At 39.7% G+C, this 20,119-nt stretch overlaps 1 long non-coding RNA gene across 3 annotated transcripts; it reads right to left on the reverse strand.

Moving 5' to 3' along the window:
- Window positions 1-10,111: 10,111 nt before the first annotated feature.
- Window positions 10,112-18,482, reverse strand: LOC138118724 (uncharacterized). Of its 3 annotated transcripts, none has more exons than XR_011155267.1 (3): window positions 18,433-18,482; window positions 16,816-16,947; window positions 10,112-13,915 (listed from the first exon to the last, which is right to left on the reverse strand). It is a non-coding gene; the product is annotated as an uncharacterized lncRNA (long non-coding RNA). The 3 variants fall into 3 exon arrangements; XR_011155268.1 differs by lacking the exon at window positions 18,433-18,482 and adding an exon at window positions 18,019-18,148; XR_011155269.1 differs by lacking the exon at window positions 18,433-18,482 and adding an exon at window positions 17,484-17,543.
- Window positions 18,483-20,119: the final 1,637 nt, after the last annotated feature.

The raw sequence follows: 20,119 nt of genomic DNA on the forward strand, positions 1-20,119 counted from the left end.
TTAAAACAAAAACAGAAAGTTGTTTTTAAGTTTGCTTGGAGCACTGAGATGGAAGGACAGTAGAGTGGTAAGACTTAACAATTAATCCTGATTCTGTTCCTTATTGGACACACTGGCAAGTCAGTGAGGATCTGTTCATATAGCTCTTAACTGAATTTATGACTGGGTAATGAAACTGTTGACCCTGAATGCAGGTGTTTCTGAACAGTGCAGAGGAGCAACTGTTAGTAACCATGAACAGTAATCTTAGAAAACCATATTTCACACTGTGAAAAAAAAAAAAAGAAGTATGAGATTTACTCTGTACCTGTCACAAACATAAAAGTTATAGGAAGCAATATTAAAGTAAGTGCTCAGGTTCTGTCTCTATTCAATGGAGAGAAGTGTGGCCTTCAAAACACTTCTAAAGGGAAATTTCAGGCACCTAATTCTGGTGTCTAAGTGCAAACACCCTTATCCTTCTTTATCTTGGCATGTTTTTTCCTGCTACTTTGGTGAGAAAGAAAGCCCTTTGTCATTACATCCCTGGAGACTCTGCTGGGAGTATAAAGGCCAAGGAAGTGGTTGAGGTCCCATCCCTGGAGGTCTTTAAAAGACATGTAGATGCTTAGGGATGGTTTAGTGGTGGACTCGGGTGGGACTCGATCTTTAGGATCTTTTCCAGTATAAACGATTCTGTGATTACACAGGTCATTGGTCATTACATAGGTATTGAAGGCAGGACCTTGTAACTCAGTTGCATAGTTTGAGAGATGTAAGAAGAGGAAGGCTGGAGGCTTTTTCTGCAGGAGGACATCCTAAGACAAACTGATCCATATACTTACTTACCATCCTTCTAGGAACATTTTCTCCAGAAACACATTCTCTGGTGAGCACCTATGAAACTGCATGACAGAACACTAATACAAACACAAACAAATAGTTGCAGCTGCAAATACAGTCTTGAACAAAACTTTTTATCTTCTTCCCACTGGAACAATCAACCAACTAACCAAATGTGCAGGTACCAGATAGGCCATGTCACTCATTGGGCTTCAAACCACAGCAAACTCACAGCTGTGTTACTGACTCCTTTAGGCAATTAGGGAACAATATTTCTGTGAGTAGTGCCAGAGTTTCCTCACTTACAAGATGGTATATTACTATGTATCAGGTATCTGGCATAACTGATGAAATACTGAGGTATGGCTTTAGCTATCTTGCAGAATTAAGACCAATGAGTCTGAAAGTCATTCCTTTATGAGAGCTGTTAGGCCAGTAAATATTATGAAACATATAATTTGTTTTTATAAAAGCAGACCTCTATGACTGAAAAAAAAAATAACTCTAAGTCTTGTATTTTTTAAATCCTAATTAAGTTATCTGGGAAAGCACGTTTGAGAATGCAAGAACTTGTGCAATATCATGTCACTTCTCAAATTACAAGTTATGAATTTATGCTGCACGGTTAAACAATTTTGGTAGCTTTTCAGCCTGACAGTACAAAGTGCTAGTTATACATGACATAATGAAGTCATACAAGACAGAAACGAATTATTCATGAAACAGGTTATACTTATTCTGAAAAATTTTGCATTTATTATTTTTCACATATTATTCTATATAGCTGGAAAGAAAACCTGGGAACAAAATGGGTGGGAAGTCTTCACAGACAAAGAACCCCACACCACAAACTTTTCTGTTACAATTTCTCAAACTGTTGCAGGTCAATCTCACCCCGTTAAATCCAGGTCTAATAATCTGCTGCTCTTAGGGGTGGATATAATGACAAAGTAGTCTCTTAGCGTGTTTGAGATGGATAAAATAGCAAAATACACTCAGAACCTGCTGCAAGAACTTGAAAAAAGGAACACAATAGATATTTTTTTTCTCAGAGCTGCTGTATTGTAGTATAAAGAGCACCTACTGAATCTAACCTTCACTCTTGAACCTTATCATCATATTTTCTTCATCCTTAAAATGATACATTAATTAGGTGTTTCTTTAAATTATTATAAAAGTAAAAGAATATGAAATAAGTTACTCCAAAATTACTTTGCTTGGTGAAATGGTATTTTTAAGGTGAGCAAACAATAAATTTACCTTTTTCATATAATGTCAAAATTTATTATTTTTCATTATTGAAAGTAAGAGGTCCTTTTTCAATACAGGTGACTCTTCAATGACTTCTGTGCATGCATTCTTGCTCTCTTCCTGAATAATGTTTCATTTATAAAACAAAAAAAAGAACTGTTTTATGAATTCAGTTATGACAATGGAGGAAAGAATGAGCAAAGCAGAACGTTAAAAGTAGAAAAAATTTCCTTGCAATTGGCAAGGCACTAGAAATACACCTAGTGCACTTGAAAGTATGGGGATTGTTCTCTGTGGTGAACAAAAATGCATAAAGCAATTCAGTCCTTCAGAGGCCTGGATTTTGTCTTCTTTGATATGAACACTGAGACAAGTGTTTGGAGTGCTGTTCCTGATAAGAAATAAAATGTAGTAGGAGAAGGCATTTGAACAGTGCAGGGATAGTCACACTTGTAATGATTAAACACAGTTTCATACAGAGTAATTTCAAAAGCAAAATCATTACAAAGGGAAGAAAATATACTTTTAAAAGGTTTTATCTGACATGGCAGCACTATTCTAATGTTAGTAACATATGCAAGTTTCATAGTCTCTGTTTTGATTGTTTATGCAATCAACTATGTGTGCCAGGGTCCTAATAACTGCAAAGCTAAGCATCCCATGTTTCTGCCTTCTTGTCCTTTTCCTTTCTCATCGATATTCTCAATTTTTAAAAGTTTTGCTGTTACTGTGTTTACTCCTAACTTCCAAAGAGGAGGATCATGGATGTATAGAAAGCAAGTGTGGCAAGGTTAACCTTAGCAAACTGAGAGGAAAGTATGGAAAGACAACAAACTGCAGATTTTTAAGGACCCCAAAGGACTAGGACACCACTCTAGGAAATAGGAAATCCAGTGTGGGCTTGTTTCAAAGTTTTCTGAATCATTTTTCTCTTTTCATCCAATGTAATCATATGGTAGAGATCTGCACAGTAAGATCACAGAGAAAAAACTCCATGCAACAGGACAGATAGGGCTGGAAAACAGCTCTGCAGAGAAGGACCAGCAGGGAAGCTATCTTGGTGGCCCGTAAGTTCAATGTGAGACAGCAGTGTACCCTGTTGTGGCAAAGGTTAACCACATACTGGGCTGCACTAGCAAAAGCTTAGCCAGCAGGTCAACAAAGTCGATTATTTCTCTTTATTCAGCACTATGGAGGCAGCATTTGAAATACAGTGATCAGGTCAGGGCTCCCCCAGATGAGATACGTTGTCAAAATAAACTCCAACAGGACATAAGGAAAAAATTATTTCCAAAGGTGGGTTAAGAACTGGAAACAGCCTGTCCAAAGGGGTTTTGTCATTTCCACCATGGAAACATTCAAAATCCAACTGGGGAAGGCCGTGAGCCACTTCAATGACCACTGAAGTGCTCTGCTATTATCAGGAGTTGGGACTACATAACCTTTGGGGATTCTTCCTGAATTACGCTACGAACTATTAGGAAACCCATTTTCCTAGTTATCCACAAAGCAATTAAAATGTCATAATTCTGCTGTCATTTTTATGTAGCACAGGCCAGCTAAATAAAGGGATCCATTATGGTTCCCTTGCTCAGCCATTCATTTCCATCCTTATATTAACTCCTCACTTGTGCCAACATAAAAGTTTGTGTTTTGCAGGCAGCAAACTAGGCAGAAAAACTTGTCCAAGTTAAAAATGGAGTATTTCTTTTCCTTGCTCCTCTGCCATCACCTCTCTTTGTCCAGCACAGCTGTTTATGTGGGTACAGCAGCAGGAAAAGTAATCCAGGGAAGGCCGAATGCCTCTTTGTCAGCTTCAGGAGTTTAAAGTGATGGTTAAACTACAGCATAAATTTCTCTAGCTTATTCACAGCCAGTGCCCTTCAGCTCTCTTGTAATAAACTGTTTCTGTGGGTATAATCTCTCCTTGTGGTTTCTGCTCAGTTAGCTCACCTCAGGCAGTAAGCTGTGACCTCTGTGGCATGTTACATCTGCTATGTAATATTAACCACATCAGAAGCCAAATTTTTAAAAATGTCAAATAATTTTTCATCCCTCATTTCTTAATTCTTTATTTACAGGGCACTAAGGCCCTAGAGGGTTTCCAGCTTTATTAACTACAACATTATGACAAGATTCAAACCCACTGAAAGTAATTTATGATGAACTTTTTTTCCTTTAAGTGGAAGAACCTAAAAAGACTAGTCACTGAAAATACACCTCTTAATCTTGGTAGCCTATGTCTCCATAAGTATAATACCTTTTTAACTTTAAAGGACAGTGTGAGGAAAAAAAAAAATGTTAGTTTTGGGGAGTATCCAGCTAAAGCAGTGTAACATAGGCATAATGTTAAGCTGTTACAAGTGTTCACCAGCTCCAGCAGCTCCAGGCCTGGGGATTCCTCCGGCCTGGGGATTCCTCCTGCCTGGCCACCAGAGCCCAGCCCAGGGGACCCAGGGTCTCTGTCCAGGCTGAGGGACAAGGCTGATGCCTTCCTCTTTACAGGTTTAAACAGCAGCAAAGCTGAGTACATATCCCAGAGACACACAGACACACTCATGTGGACACACACATTCACAGAGGACACCAACATAGCCAGTCCACAGAGAGCCACAGACAAGGTACTGCCCCCAGCAGCTCCCACATTCAGGACTCACACCAGACAGAGGCAGAGGCAGAATGCCACTAGTGCAGGACACACAACAGGTTCTTGGAATCACAGAATGGTTAGGGTTGGAAGGGACATCTGGAAATCATCTAATCCAAGCCCCCACTAAAGCAGGTTCACCTTACAGCAGGTTGCACAGGATCATGTCCAGGCAGTTTTTGAATATCTCTGGGGAAGGAGAACCCCACAACCTCTCTGGGCACCGTGTTCCAGTGCTCTGTCACCCTCACAGTAAAGTTTTTCCTCATATTCAGATGGAACTTTCTGTGTTGTAGTTTCTTTCTGTTGCTCCTTGTTCTGTTGCTTGGAACCACCCAGAAGAGCTTGGCTCTTTCCTCCTTACACCCTTCCTTAAAATATTTATATACATTGATAAGATCTGCCCTCTGTCATCTCTTCTCCAGGCTAAACAGCACCAGCTCCCTCAGCCTTTCCTCATAAGATAGATGCTCCAGGCCCTTAACCATGTTAACCTCTATTGCCCCTCTCTAGTCTCTCTTGTACTAAGGAGCCCAGAACTGGACACAGCACTCCACGTGGCCTCACCAGGGCTGTGTAGAGGGGCAGGATCACCTCCCTTGGCCTGCTGGCAATGTTCTTCCTAATGAAGCCCAGGATACAATCAGCCTTCTTGGCCCCCAGGACACACTGCTGGCTCATGGACAGCTTGTTGTCCACCAGGACCCCCAGGTCCTTCTCCACAGAGCTGCCTTCCAGAAGATCAGCCCCCAGCTGGTACTGGGGCATGGGGTAATTCCTCTCCATGGGCAGGACCCTGCACTTACCTTTGCTGGACTTCACTGAGTTCTTCTCTGCCCAACTCTCCACTCAGGTCCCACTGAATGGCAGAACAGCTTTCTGGTGTGTCAGCCACTCCTCCCAGTTCTGTATCATCTGCAAACTTGCTGAGGGTGTGCTCTGTCCCTTCATCCAAGTCTTTGATGAATAAGGTGAACAAGCCTGGACCCAGTACTGACCGCTGCTAAACTACAGGCCTTCAGCTAGGCTCTGTTGCTGACCACAGCGCTCTGAGGCCCACCATTCAGCCAGTTCTCAACCCCCTTCACGGTCCGCTCGTCAAACACTTCCTTAGCTGTGCACAAGCACACACACATTTATGGATCCCCTGAGCACTTGCATGGCCCTTCTGCCCACCTGGCACCCCTTCCCACATCGCATCCCCCTTATTCATCCCACAGGTCCCTGACTAACTGGCTGGTCCCACTGGATCCTCACTGCACACATGAAGAACTCACACACTTGTCCCATGGGCATCCCACACTCACAGGTTCCCCCAAATACCAGCACAAACCTTCTGCCCACCTGATAACCCTGCCTGGACCCAGGGCCTCCTACTCCCCAGCTGGTTCAGCTTGGAGTTTGCTGGTGACTACACATGCATACCCTCTGCATGCACATGTGGTTTGGGGCAGGTATGGCACTTAGAACTGGAGTCTTTACTTATCCACAAATTGAGTGTGTGGCTGCTGAGAAGTCATTTGAGCTACTTTAGTCCTCAGTTCCTTTTCTCCAAGGCAGTGGTGAGCCCTCCTACATCACTGTGCTGTTCTAAAGATCAGTGCACTCAGGTTTTGATGTTGTCAGACATTTAAATAATAAGGCCTAAAAAACAAAAAAGGTAGTATCTTGATGAATATACCGAACAAAAGCTCCCTTCAAAGCAAAAGGAAGATTAAAAAAGGCACCTCACTAAAGAGGTTCATAGCAGAAAAGAGGAGGAGGGAATTCCTTTTACCCAGCCTCAGTCAGGTGCCCACATTAGCAGGACATCACAGAGGTAAAAGGGAATCAATCTTCATGATGTTCAGAAGGCAATTTATGTTATGTGTCATTACTTTTTAGAGGCATTTCATCAGCTACATCTACGAGAAGCCTTCCCTGGTCCAGGCATTCACTATCACAGCTAGACTGCACACACAGACCAACCCTTCACCTACCACTGGTACTCAAAGAAAAGGAATGTGCTTTTGGGGAGGACAGACACAGCACATTTCAGTTATTCCCTTACCTAGAAAGCTAGGAATGATATTAAAATGAACCACACTACAGAGGTGTAAACACAGCCTTTGTGACTAGTTTTTACAGCCTCCACTTGCTTTTTTAGAGTCACCGTGGATCTGTATCTGAGCAAAAACTGAATTGGGTCCTATATCCCACTCCAGTAATGTATTCATAGCCTTCACATTTAGAAAAACTAAGAAAACAAAATACTTCTAAGAACTTCTATTCTTAGTCTATGAAGCCTTGGTCTATGCACAAAGCTAAGCCTAAACTAGGATTACTGAGAAAATCACACAGACCACCTGCCTCTGAAGAAGATGAGATCACACAAAATCACAGAATCATAGAACAGTTGGGGTTGGAAGGGGCCCACTGGAGGTCATCTAGTCCAACCTTCCTGTTCAGGCAGCATCCCCTAGAGCTTGTTACCCAGGATTGTGTCTAGATGATTCTTGACTTTCTCCATGAGGGAGACTCCCCTGCCTCTCTGGGCAATCTTTTCCAGTGCTCAGTCACCTGCACATTAAAAAAGGTTTGAACTCATATACAAGCAGAGCTTTCTGCTCATTGCCTCTTGTCCTGTTGCCTGGCACCACTGAGAAGAGCCTGGCTCCATCCTCTTGATGCCCTCCCTTCAGATACACACCTGATAGGCCTTGCTCTTAACCCTTCTCTAGCTCCCTTCTCATATGATTGCTGTTGGCTGACTGTTCAGTCTGGTCTCTGCTTTTCAGTTTGTGAGTTGTCTAGGATTTCTCTTCCACTTGAAAGAGTTTTAAGAACTGCCTCATGAAAGGACAGGGGGCCTTGGTGATTAGCCTCCTTACTTAGCCAGTATGTCTCTCCAAATAGGAAGACAATTGACAAATAAGATGTAAAACACTGCAGGACTCCCCACTGTGGCTGCTACGTAATGACTACCTGTCATTAAAAGTGTCTCAGAAGCTTTTAATAAACTCAGACAAAAAAATCTTTACAGTGGCTGGTGTCTCAGAAGGCACAATGAGATTTATTAAGAATTTCTGCAGACTTTAGACACCTTGGTGTTCATGCAGTACTCAGATATATTCCCACACGGATTTATGATAATTTCCATTCAACCTAGCCCTTTATCAAGGAAAAAAAATATTTTTTTCTCTTTAAGGAATAAAACTTCACATTTCCTTACCATGTAATATAATTAAATATTATTTGTTTCTTTATTAAGATTGTTAAGGTCAGACATGTCCTCCCAGGAGGTACCTCTGTTAAGATTATACACCTACACCCAACACTAATCAGCTCCACACACTTTTAAAACATGTCACTTGGCTAACATTGAAGGTGTAAAGGAGAACAAACCAACCCAAAAAACCACTTCATAGTCTCAGCCACCTGACAGTGCATAGATGTAAAGAGATTTAAACTTTTTAAGATTGTTCTTAGACTTTTTAAACTGCATTGGTAGTCTTCACTTCCTTTTTTACTGCTTTCAGCTAATTTTCTGCTGAACGCTAAGAGTAAGCAGGTGTAGTAAGAAGAAACAGAAGAGGGCTCACAAAACATATGGACTACCTTTTACAAAATTAGGCATAATCTGGTGCGTATGTCTAAATTACACATACAGAAACAAAGAGAAGATAACAGACTGTGTGCAACACTAATACCTGACTTGTACTGCACAGGAGGTATTTGAATCATGAATTTACTGCATATTTCAAATTTTGAGTGTCTAGTTCTGAAATTTTATATATATCCATTTACTACAACAAGTAACAGTAATGAGTGAATCACTTTTACTCCTGTTGTATATTTAAAGGGTACTTATCCAAGCAAAACAGACAGACATTTGGACAACAGGAAAATGGCTGTTTTAGCTCCTTTCCATTCTATCTAGAGACATGTATTCCATAATGCAACAACAGAAGCTACAAACACCAGTTAACACACTGGAATATGAAGTGTTCTCTGTAAGGAAAAAAAGAAAACTCACAGACAGCTTGTTTATGACTAGAAGAGTGTAAACACACATCTATTTTATTTAACTCGCTAATCCTCTGACACAACTTGTCATGTGTTTGATCAGCAGGCTTCTTGTTCATCTTCCACTGTAGAAGTATCTCGGCTTTCCTTGGGGGTATTGACAGCTGGCAGCAATCACAGCCATCTAACTGCCAGTATCTCATTTAAAGGGAATGACATTCAGCTACAGAACTGAAAATTACTTTAATTCACTGTATTGTACTGCGCATCTCAATAAAAAAAATGCAAACTCTCTTGGGAATTGAGACATTTAGACCCTTGTTTCTGGGAAGGGCTTTGTTCATTAATCAGTACTTCAGAGGTGAGCAGTGCATGACATTACTTGTTCTTGAGCAGGCCTCAGGTATAAGGCAGCTATGTCTATCATAATCCAATTTGCATATGTTGTCTTCAAGTTAAACATTAGGAAGCAATCTTCTTCAGAATAAGTGTAATTGGTTTATTTGTGGCCTTTCAAACAAAGGCAGCATATTTTTCAGCAAATCACACTTTCAGAACAAATCAGTCCACCTATCTGGCTTTTCAGCCAGACTTAGGGCAAGTCAAGTATAAGTTATCCTATAATGTGCTGGAGTGCTGGACTAGAGTCCCACGTAACTTCCTTCTATCCTGTCTTCTCCGATTCTCAAAGAAGGAAAGTCAAGCCAAAAAGGTTTTTAATGACAGAGATGGAAGTTGAAAGAACTTTTCTTAAAAATTTCAAGTGGTGTCAAGCTTTCTCAGCATCTTGTCCTGACTTTGAAAAATGTTAGGAGCTTAGTCTCCTAACCCACTGTATATTAAATATCCTGTAACTACCAAGGGGCAATTCCCAGCTTGTCCCAGTGTCAGCTTTTGATATAGCACAACTCCCTAGAAAAGTTAAAAGGACAAACTGAATGTCCCATGACTCTAGAGAACTTCATATATTGCTGTACTGATGGACTAATGGGAACCAGTAATGGGACTGGCACAATCTTTTTCTATGTCATCACTTGTATCTTCTGCAGAGTGGGGTCAATTTTGCTTCTTACTCAGTATGTTTAGTCACTGCCCTGGTTACCAGAATATGAGCAGGTCTGTATCAAAATTTCAACCCATGCATGTCTATCATATGCCTATCATCTTTCTTGTCCTTCAAGTCTGTAGTTTCAGAGCATTGTAGGCTCCTTAAGCATAAATTGGTCATCCTGAATTCAGTTCTCAGGCAATGCTAGCTATGTCATGCTTTTATATATTATTTCTGAATCTTCAGCTGTGTAATCCAGTTTCCAATTTCAATCAGGATTTTTATCAGATGTCTCTTCTTTCCTGACATTTTATACATTTGGCTTCTGCATCACTAACAGATTCTTATATATTTTTCTAAACTGACTATTGCATCAGTCAAAGCCTAGGTAAATCAAGAGTAGAGAGATTAAAAAATGTCATTAGCGCAGCCGTTTATTATTTTCCCCTTGGGGTGACATCAGATACAGAACCCTTGCAGCTTAAAACTGATCCAAGGTATATACTGCAGCAGATCGCCCATCTGGTGTGATTTCAGACTATTAAAATCTTCTGCAGGCTATCAGCACAAGGACCAGTCAAAATCTTTGCAATTGCCCAGACATCTTATTTCACACTACACAGATTTGTGTGATCTCCAATTAAGATGTTTAGAATCACCATTATTAGCTTGTGATGAATGTTGATCATATCACCCAACCACAAGAGTTCTGCATTTCAGCTGTAACCGTCCAGCTAATATGCAGTTACTGACACAAGGTTTTGTCTGTGAACCAAAATATTACAGAAAATCAAGAACTGTCATTTACAGAGTGTGAAATCAAACAACTTTCTAGACTCTGTTGAACACTGTCACTGTAGATTAATGTGATACAACCCTAAGTGATTGCAAAGCCATGATTTACGTAAGATTGAATCTGAATTAATATGGCTTGTATAAACTCCCAGTATAAAAGAAATGGTTATACAATGCAACTTTGGTTCTAGATACACAGATAATTTTCCTCTATTCCACCTAAAACATAAATTGACAATTACACCCATCCCCACGTCCCTCTCACAAGCCATACTAATAGACATAGGGATAAAACATTCAATTATGAGATTGTGCACATGTACAGTTCAAAGCTAGAAAATACCACAAGTCCGAAAACTCTATAGAACAATGTCATCTATAAAGTATGGATTATTTACTAAATATGGTGAATGTTTAGAAATGACAACAGGTACTTAGTTACTTCTAGTCCTATTCAAAGAGTGGAAGGTAGGTACAGAAAGCAAGCATTGTTTATTCTGATATATCTGTTCTGGCAAATTTTCTCATGTAAACACAGGCAGAAAGTAAAAGAGAAAGTCTAGAAACCAAATAGAGTTTAGGTGTTCTAGTCTTCGCATGCTAACACAAGTGTCAAGCAGCTCTGTGTATTAATCAAGATGTTTATTATTGTAAAATGCCAGAGCTGTTTTGAATGAAAAAAAAGCAATGCCCCAAAAGTTTGCTGTCTCTGTAGAAGACAGACAGGAGATACAGACTAAATCAGGAGCAACACCCAACAGTGAGAAACGCTGCATTTAATTCTTCATTTCTGTGGGCAGATTGGCAAAGGAGAATTCTAAAGAAAGATTTAAAAAATAGTAATTAAGTTGTTTGTGGATGCTTACATATCACTTCTTCATAGACTGAATGCCATCTGGTGAGAAGGCACAAAGGTACCTGTTTAGAAAGCTAACAAATTAATGATAGGACTGCTGTCATATACGGATTAGAGAGCTAATTTCTTCATATTACAAAAGTTTCCAAGGTTGAATGTGAAGTTCTGCAAGTGAGAAAAAACCTCCAATATATTGTAGCAGAAAAGAGAGAAAAAAAAAAAAGACTAAACAGAAAGCTGGAAAAGATTTTGCCAAGAAAATGTGTTAGAACACTTAGGTTACTAGCAGCATTAATTCTTTTAATCACCATCCAAGTAATTCTGTACAACAGGAGAGTATATTTGCAACTTAACACTTCCCACAGTTTTTGAAGTAGTTTAATATCCATAATGATAACAGCCTGCAGCAAAAGGAGTAAGGGAACTAGTCATTAAACCTTTAAGGGAAAAAAAAATCTGTCTTCAGTTTTCAGACTATCAAAAACTATTTTCAAAGACATACAGATTACCTTGAAAGTGTGATTATTCAAAATGTTATTCTCTGAGGATCACAAGAGAATTTTATTGTTAATTCCAAGGAGTCATTAACATTGCTATTTAAATATATCTGTGATTCAGAATTAATATGAATATGTATAATAACATCTATTGAAAGGGAGCGAATTTATTGACTGAAAATTGCTGAAATCCCCAGAACAGTTTGAAAGAACGAGATTTACCTCACCTGCCTTCAGCATTTAAATGTACTCTTCTGGCCTAAACCAGGTATCAAAGCATCTTCTATAGTCAGTGAAGACAGAAGAAGGATCTCCAGAGGTTCTTCTTTCCATTTGTTTTAAATTCATATTTTAAGAGTGGATGAACTGCCTTTTGCAGATGTTAGTTTTTCTTCACTAGATAAAAGTGACAACTTCAGTTAAGTGCTAACTCCTTAATCATAGAAAGAGCCTATCTTAGTTCTTCAGTGATTAGATTGTATGGATTAAATAGTATGGATCTCCCCCACACATAAATGCTACAAAACTCCCACATATTTTATTTTACAGAACCATAGTACTTGTAAATACTTTCTCATTTCAGTTATATTGTCGCTTGTTCCCAGCATCATTAATGACTTGTAACATGAAGAGCCACAGCAAAGTCACATCACCTAAGCAGAACTTGGAGTGATCATTACAGAGACAAGGAGTCTTAGAATGAGTTAACACCATTGTTGGGGAAGGGGAGGATGGGTGAGTCAAGCTCATGATATGCCTAAGCAATGAAGTTTATTTGGGATAGGTACATTCCGATGCTCAGTTCTCAGCAATATTCCACACATAAACCTGCCTGCTGCTTTTGCTGATGAACTCTTTGCCCTGCTCTTGCTCCTGTGCATTCTGTTCTTCCCAAAATAATCTTTCTTGGTGCTCTTTCCTGCAAAGACTGAAAAAGAGTTGACTGCTGCACCACTCTTAATCATGTATACTTTGAACCACCTTCGGGGCAATATTCTTCCTTTTTCCATGCTGTAGTTCACATAAAGAAAGCTGTTTTAAATTATGTATCATCCACCCAAATGCTGTAGCTGGATTACCACAGCTTGGCTGCCTTTATTAATCTCCCAGCATCCTGCAAGCCTGTGCAGATCTTCACATTCCCTCTCTTTCAATGGGACAAAAAGAGGTCTTTGTTGGTGCTTTTCTAGATGGAAAAACCTGCATCTGGCCAATGTCCGGATTTGAAGCTCACAAAACATATAGTAAATAACAATTTTATGAGCACTTGGTGGGGTATAATGATTGACTTCTTGGTGACTTCCTGCTTGACTTTAAAATCTTGTCAAAGGCTATCGTAACTTCTTCAAAGAGATTTCCTCTTCATTGGTACCAGCATGACTTTTCAATACAAGAGGAAATGAACTCATGAATGAAAATGAATATAGTTTTGTAGATGGATGGGGATAAGGAATTACATCACTTTTCAGAGACTAATGGGCACACGCAAAATACTCTTGGAATTTTTTTTCTCTTAGGTTAATGGTGGTTGTAAAAGTACCAAACAAAGCTATTGAGCCTCATGAGGTTCATGGGATGCACACACATGATGGATTCCTGCTGGCAGAGAAATTTTCCTATTTTTTACAGCAGCTTGTGAAAGTCTCCTTTCTCACTCAAGCTAGCTGTCAACAGTGTAGAGGGTTTTCCAAACCAAGACTTTATCTCACAGGTGCAAACTTGTTATGCACAGTCTTGTTTTCCACACGGAAGAAAATATTTTGAAATGGGTGTTATAGCATTTAGCCAATCACACTAGGAGGTGTATGGTCAAGCACCCAAAAATATTATATCACTCTTGCAAACAAAGCTATATAAACGAGTCTGTACTTAATTAAATAATCCCATTTATCCTGGAATTGGACGTCTGTGTCATTTTTCTCACCGTCCCCGCGGACGGCAGCGACATCACACCACGGAAAAGAAGACAGCCTTTCACTCTGCCTGATATGAACCTATGGGGAGAAATAAGATTGGGTTGTGAGCTGTAAAACCTGCCTGCAGAGGCACATGGCAGCACAAAGGAGCACACGGTGGCACACAGAGGCTTGTCTCCACCGGACCCTGGGGGGAGGAGGTGTCACACGGCAGAGCCCTACGGAGAGGAGCCTGCCAGGAGCTGACGGACGGGTGAACAGCGAGTGATCACCCCATAGAAGGAAGTGTGTTGGTGATGTGGCAACGTGGGATAGGTCACGTAGTGAGGATCACCATGTAAGGAAATACTGTGCCTTGGAAAAGTGCATAAAACCAGCTCATTCCTTTGAATAAATGATTCAGATCCCCTGCCAGTCTGGGTCTGTGATTCAATCGCCGACATGAATCCTGTTGATCTCGCTCTGTATGTGACTCCCAAACTTCACATGTTTCATCACTGTGGATACACCCAGTCATCACTAGACCCTTGTTACAGACACTGGAAATGTTCCTGACCCTGACCTTTGGCCTGACTTCCTGACTTCCTCACACCTGCTTTATCATCACAAAGTCACCTGACAGTCTGGACTATTGGCAAAACCTGACTACCACCTCTGGACTGGTCTTTCTTGCCTCAGTTGCAGTCAGTGGGATGGGCCCTGGCTAGCAAGACCCTTGTCCTGCTGGCCATGGTATCTTCCTCAGCACCACATCCCTTAGGGAAAGCTGGTGCTCACCATGCCCTGACACTTAAACAGAGGCTGAGATTCTGCTCTCCCTAAATTTTCCATTTATAAGGTAACAGAAACTGTCAACTGGCCTCTACTTTCTTGCAAATACACCTTGGTTTAATAAGTCTCCATTCTGGTTAGATTGTTGTACAATGAACCAAAGCCATCTTGAGACCCTGTTGCCTACGGCCAGCTGAGGAGAAATCCTGTAATTGTTACAATACAATTTCTTTCACTTGCCTCCCTCCCCTCAAACACATACCTGAGAGCTAATTGCATCTCTAGGTCCTACAGGATAACCTCTGTATCACAATCCAACATAATCATCTCTCCATTTCTGCAGAAATACTTTGTAAAAATAAGTGAAAGCATTCACTTTCCTTAACCAACAGCTTTCATTTATTATAACATAGATCAAGGAAGATGGAAACTTATGAACTTTGTTCTGATTCACACTGTCATAAAACGGCCACTTAAGGAACTTCCTAGAAAAAAACCCTAAGCTTAGCTGTGCTGCACTGGAAGAGTACTTGTGATGCAGAGTACACCCTCCAATTACACTCTTCATCTTCCTATGGCAAGAGATGAAGCTACTATTTAACATAAGAAAGGCAGTGCATTGCACTCTGTAGAAATTTACGACTATGTGTGTTAAAGAGACATTAAAAATCAGGTTCTCTGTTGAAACTTGCCAAGGAACAGAGGATCAAAAAATAACATGATGTTTGGATAGCAAGAGAGTGACGTCTGCTACCCATAAAATTGCCGATTACGTTTCATATAGAATGTATTTCAGAAATTTCCCCAAATGATATAGATTGTTTTTTTAGAACAAGAGGAAGCATTTTTCTTAATCTACATGTACATACTTACTGTAGCTGAATATTAAGTTGCAGTAAGCATAATATGATTATATCCACTACTCTTCAAAGAGGAAAAATTAGACTGAGAAACTTAAAGATGGATTAGAATAAGAAAATCAGCCAAAGAGAAATAAAAGCTATATAAACAAATTATAGTCAATTTTGAGTCTTCACAATACATAAACGACTCATAAAAAGCATTATATATGCACATACATATATGTGTTTATCTCTCTTTTTCCCTCCCTCCCTCTCTCTCTTAAAATGATACATCTGTCAAAAGAAAATAAGGGATTTCTGAAAGCAAACTGTATCATGCCCTAGTAGAAAGTAATAAAAATTATCACAAGGAAATATGAAAGACAGAATCTTGGAAGGAAATTTGGAAAGTGAATCATAAAAAAAATACAGAAGTATATTAAAAAAGGAAAGCTATGAGGAATTTGGAGAGTTATCAGAAAGTAATGGAAGATAATTACATCTCAGAATTCTGACAGAAGGCTTAAAATCTTTGCAGAGAATGCCCTGAAAAAAATCACTAAGCTTGATCACACTCCTATGGACCCTTATATTAACAAAAAAACTTCAGCATGATTTTATCCTTTGAAAACATATTTATTTTCTCTTGGGCAAAATTAACTGTTTGCAATAATTTTACTAGGAACGCTTAATACGTAGCAGTAGAACAGACAAGGTTTGAACAGCTCATTAAATTCTTTAGGCGTCTCTGAAAATCCCACACGAAGTATAAAATTATGTAACACAGCCTTTATTGCGCCCCATGACACTCAGACCATTTACAATTTATATCACCTGCCAGGCTTGGCCTAGTCACTTCAACTAAAGTTAGAACTGAAGATAATTTGGCCCATAATTAAGTTACAAACCTGAACTTTACAATAATGTAGTATGCAATGTATCCTAAGTAGTGCCACAAATCACATCTCAAATATCCTCATAAAGATCAATTTGATGAACTGTGTAATGGACTTCTTTACTGATTTTTTTCTTATCTAGGCAGTATCTTGAAGGAGGTATATTAGATTTCCTCAGCTGAATTAGAGGCTAGCCTAAAATATTTTGCGAGAAATTATTAGCAACACGTAATCCACAATAAATAGATGAAGCAAACTACTTTCCCACTTCTTAAATCTTCATCCTTTACAGAGTGACTTTGAAAGCTTCAAGAAGGAGAATGGTGCTATTCAGACCACAACTACTTCTGAAAGTCCTTAACTTAAATTCTAACTAGAAAAGAGAGAAAATGAATCCATTGCATGCAAAATTTTGTTTGAAATTTCAAAAAGATATGACTGATATATCGAAAACAGGATTGTGACATACACTATCCTCAGGGATGCCTCAGCTGTCTGTCCATTCTGGAGTAAAGACAGCTATACAGCTGTACGTACAGGATCTGCTAAAACCAGCAGGATCTTGCTTTGTTGTTTTCTTCAGTAACAACTCTCGTGTAATCTGAAAAAAGGTGGAGAAGTATTTTAGACACAACTCTCAGTGGAAACTTCATTTCAGCTGGAGTCCTTTAATTACATCTTTTTTAAGTGCCTGGAAATTACTACCGTGCAAACCTGAAGAATAGCCCTGAAGTTCTTTGTGCTACTCTAAAATCCAAGTACTGTTTCTAACTGTTGCAAGATACATATTCCATTGACACTTAGCACTGATACCATTGTGCAAGTGTGACTGTCCAAGACTCCTAGCAATAAATAACTGGGATGGAAATCAAGGATATTCTGGTTTCCAAAAGTATTTCTGCTGCTAACAGAAGAGAATTACAAGAAATACAACCATAATAATTTTCTGAAATACAACCATAGTACTTCTTTTTTATAAGAAAGGGAAGAAAGGAACTGTTTTTAGAAGACTCTAGAATAGATACTTTTAAGAAACACGAAATATATGTGCCAAGAGAGGTCTGATGAGTTCAACTTTATTAACACTGTAATCCAAATAGCTCAGAGCTTCTTGCCTTTACAGACAATTTGACATACCCGGGAAGACAGTGTTTTCTTTAATTATCTGTCCTGTCATAAATCCCTCTCTACTTCCACCTAAAATATTAAAAACAATATACAAATATTAGCTAGCACACACTACTTGTCTGCCAGGGTGCCTGGCAGATGGCAATGATGGCAAACAATTGTTTTGAGTACTTCCAACTGTATGCTGGGCAGTCAAGTCAGATGAGAGCAAGACCAGGGCTTTAAAAGAGACGCATCATAAGATAAGGATACATTCTTAAAGCACCACATCAGAAAAATGATCTTGTTACCAAAAAAGAGCCCAGGGAATACCAAAGAAAATTATTATTTTTTTAGCATTGTCTTGGTTTAAGACAGTTTAAAGAAGTGCACTCTCTAAAATGAGTTGCCTCCCCTCAATTTCAACCAATCTCTTTCCACCAATAAGGAACAAATATGAGTAGATATAAGTGAAAAAATAACAATTTACTAACAAGCAAGACAGCAACAGGCAAAAAATAACAGTGAAAAAACACTAGACAGAAAATTGCTAAATCTCACCAACCCCAGGGGAATAAAGAAACACCCAAAATGTTTCCAAATGTCTTCCAAGATGATGACCCCCACTGCCGACCGCATGTAGGGAGACAAAGGGAGAATGGCATCATGTTACACCCCAGTCACTTAATTCCAGGGTTTAACCAAGGTTCTTTTGCTCTAGGTAGACACAAAGGGGAAAATCCCAACCAGATATTCTCAAGAGGGAAAAAACACACAAAAGTTTACCGGCAAACTACAGGAAATAAAGGAATATTGGCAAAAGAGTAAATGCATCACTTATCACAGCATATACTTAGCCCACAAAACACAGAAAATCCTTTAAAAACACTCGATGCTATGTTCTGTGAGAAGAGAGTTAGAAGAAGAAAAAAGGGAGAAAAACAGAAACACAGGAAAGATAAAGGAAAACAGACATAACTCCCAACTCCTGGGTGGCAGCGATTTAAAACTCCAAGATGAACGCAGGGCTGCAGGACAACAGGCTCGCCTTGCGGTCAGGCTCCTAAAAACCTTGGCCCATCCTGCGCCCTCCTCCCAGGTGGGACTTACGGTCTCTCGGCCACTCAGGGGCTCTGACTGACGGACACTGCGGGGCCGGGGCGGTACGGGGGCAAGGCACCACTCACCACAGCAGGGGCTGATCTTCCTCCTACCCCACATTCTAAGCTTCCCAAAATGTCTTGAAACTGATCACTTTTTCCAGTCTCTGACAGCCCACCACCGGTGATCGCGTAGTCTGGGAAAAAAAGGAACGAGACGGTGGCAAAAAGAGCTCTCCCAGGAAGGTAGGAGCTTACGCAGCAGCTCTAGTGGCCGATGAGAAGTGCTGGTCAGCTGCGCTGGCTCCTCCTGCTGCCCACTGGGTTCTGCTGGTGTTGGTGCTGCTGTCTGCCCGCCACGCGTGTGTAGGCGCACAGGGAAGCGGTCTGTCCGCACCAACGCGGGGTGACCCAGCCCCAGGAACTGGCTCACTTCGCAAAGTTCACTCCGAAACAGTTTTTGATTGCCAAATGCAGTTTTTCTGAGTGGCTACTATTGCAAGCCCAGAAAAACAAACAGAAAACCAAACAAGCAAAAAAGCCAACTGCCCCAAACAAGCCCCTCTGAAGCAGAGCCTCTACCTTCAGCAAACATTTCCAGGCAAAAGAGCAGGTTGGCTGAGGTGCCCCAACCTTGTGAAAGGACCAGAACCTCCCAACCACCCTTCCAGTTCTTGCCATGCTGGGTCTTAAAAAGACAGCAACAAGTCTGGGGCACAGATAGATATGGAATACAATAACATTCTGGGTTACCCATGACAAGAATTTAGCCTATACTCAGTTCTCAGAATCCCTTTAAACAGATTCAGAACAAACAGAAGTTATCTTGATCGTGAGCTTAAGCAAAGGAAACATTCAATCCTTTATGAAGACTATTAAAACCAAAACTCCTTTTTGTCACATTTTAGTAGACTTATAATTCTGTAGCTTTTTACAACTAAGTTCATAACCATATATCAGAAAACACCTAATACATTTTTCCCTTGTAAGAACTTAAGGTTAGTGCCATATTAGTCAGCAAATTTTCAGTTCCTTCTGTTATCTGATTATCATGATCTTCTGGCATAGTTTTAGCTATGGGTTTTCATTTTTTGTAGTCTCTGCTAGAAACAGAAAGTAGAGATGACATATACTACTACAGTGGCAGTGACACTGACTAAGTGACAATCAAATTATGTGCAAAAAAGCCAAACTAATTCTGTTTTACAGGGAAAAAACTAAAGCAAATTTTCTTCAAGAAAACTTTATTATTTGAACAGAGTATGAATTTTCTCATAACTATAACATAAATTTGTTCATTTATTAGCATGATAAACTGGCTAACAGCCACGTTCCTTAGTAAACTTAATAGGCTAGATTAGATGAACAACTTGAGATTTTATCTACCCATTATCTTAATAATGGAATAATATGTTTTGCAAACCACCCATGCTGTGAAAATTAAGTAAGATCTTATCCACAGGTTACATTTAAGGATATTACATTGCAATACATTTAAAATATTAATGAGTGTTGTTGCAATATAAAAATACAACTGTTAAAGATTTTCTCAGATAAAACAAGCAT

This window comes from Aphelocoma coerulescens, chromosome 1, assembly GCF_041296385.1.
Source record: "Aphelocoma coerulescens isolate FSJ_1873_10779 chromosome 1, UR_Acoe_1.0, whole genome shotgun sequence".
In the NCBI taxonomy this organism is placed as follows: Eukaryota; Metazoa; Chordata; class Aves; order Passeriformes; family Corvidae; genus Aphelocoma; species Aphelocoma coerulescens.